We start from the raw sequence: 1,854 nt of genomic DNA, 5'->3' as shown, positions 1-1,854 counted from the left end.
TTTTATCACTAAATTAGTGTCAGCCATTTTTAAAAACCAAGGAGATGGAGTGTTCTCGGGGAAACATCCAATCATTTGGTATCACTGGAAAGCCCTGAATGTGGTCTGTACAGGACTCCAGACTTACAACTGTGACGTGTGAGGTCTCAGAGAAATTCACTCAAATATAATGTCCACTACAGAGGCAAAAACTCCATAGCTGGGTCTCAGGAGGATATGTGTGGTCATATCACAAATTTTGTTTAAGGTTGTCTAGAAATAAGGAGTGGTACAATATATATATATATATATATATATATATATATGTAATAATTAATTCTGCTTCTGTGCAGGTGTTCTTACCTGGACGCTGTCACTCATTCAGTGGAGAAATTAGCTGAAATATGGAGAATGGAACATCACTCAATCCAGCAGATGACTTTAAATATGAATTATGTTCCTAATGTTCACAAATTATTGTTTGTTTCATGTTAATAAATGTTCTTCAATATTGCTTTGTGAAGTATTATCATATACATAAATATCGCACAGCTGATATACATCTCTTTTGAAGAACAAGGTGAATTTACTTTAAATTGCATTATATTTTGATATACAAGTTAATAGTATAAGTTCCATACATATTGAAAGTGTCATGTAAAACATTACATTAACTGTTTGAAAATGTTTAGTAGTTGGATAATTCAACAACCAATGACAGACAAAGGGGAATAATCTGAAAAGTAAATGTAGACCTATTCTATGACAAGCATGTGAATGTTGCATCAACACTATGAATTAAAATTAAATTACTTAACTCAGATAGTCTATAGATTCTGAAATGTACATCTAACTCATGAATTATTGCATAATAGCCCCAAGATTTATTGAGGAGAGGAGATGACGTGTGACATATACAGTGGTCAGTATTTAAGGTTCGATGGATGTAGTACTGATAAAGTCTCTGGTTGAACTTGTGCCTTACAGTCCATTTGATTGTTTGTAAATGAATGCAAACACAGTATCAAAACCATCCTAAAGAGAGACAGGTCATCTTCTTTAAGCCCACTATAGACCCACAAGGACAAAATAGTTTATTTCTCTTTTCTCCAAAAAACGTCTCTAAGTAACAGTATCTGTCAGGTGGTCACAGAGAAAGAGCGCACAAAGATGAATAATCCACAGAAACAGACTTCGATACAAATATTACTCAGGAAACCGAATAAACACACCTTAACATTGATGGGGACAGGGCAAAGGAACTGTTTGAAACTTGAGTTTCAAACAGAACCAGATAAAAAGTGTCCCAAAACTGAGAAGCACAAGCATGCATGGCAAGTTGAAAAAGTATGAAACACCAATTGTGAAATGTAAAATGCTAATTGTTTACATTTACACACTTTTCTGATGGGTGCATATTCTAATGAAGCCATTATTCTGCAGAAATTCTAGATTAACTATACTGATGGACAAAGACACCAATATGTTAAGGTTCTTTATTTGTCACATACATAATATCCATGTGATGCAATGTAGTGAAATTGTTTTCTTGTAGTTTCTCGTCCCACAATGCAACAATACTAACAACAAGCTAGAAGCAAATAAACCGATAATACAAACATAAATACAGAGTAAAATGATCTGTGTCTGTATATAACGTGTGTATAAATGTAATGAAAAATTCTACAGACTCATAAAATGTCCTCATTCAATAGTCTGATTGCCCGAGGATAAAGACGCCTTCTCGGTCTCTCTGACAGTAAACTGAGTCCAGGATGATGAAATTCTCTAATCATTCTTTTAGCCCTGGTCCTGCAACTCTGAATCTAATTGTTTTCAATGCAGGGGAGCAAAGTCATGATGCATTTCTGTGCC

This window comes from Sinocyclocheilus grahami, unplaced genomic scaffold (assembly GCF_001515645.1).
Source record: "Sinocyclocheilus grahami isolate Dianchi unplaced genomic scaffold, SAMN03320097.WGS_v1.1 scaffold1087.1, whole genome shotgun sequence".
NCBI classification, from domain to species: Eukaryota; Metazoa; Chordata; class Actinopteri; order Cypriniformes; family Cyprinidae; genus Sinocyclocheilus; species Sinocyclocheilus grahami.
The sequence above is the reverse complement of the archived record's forward strand: the minus strand, read 5'-3'. Positions refer to the sequence as shown.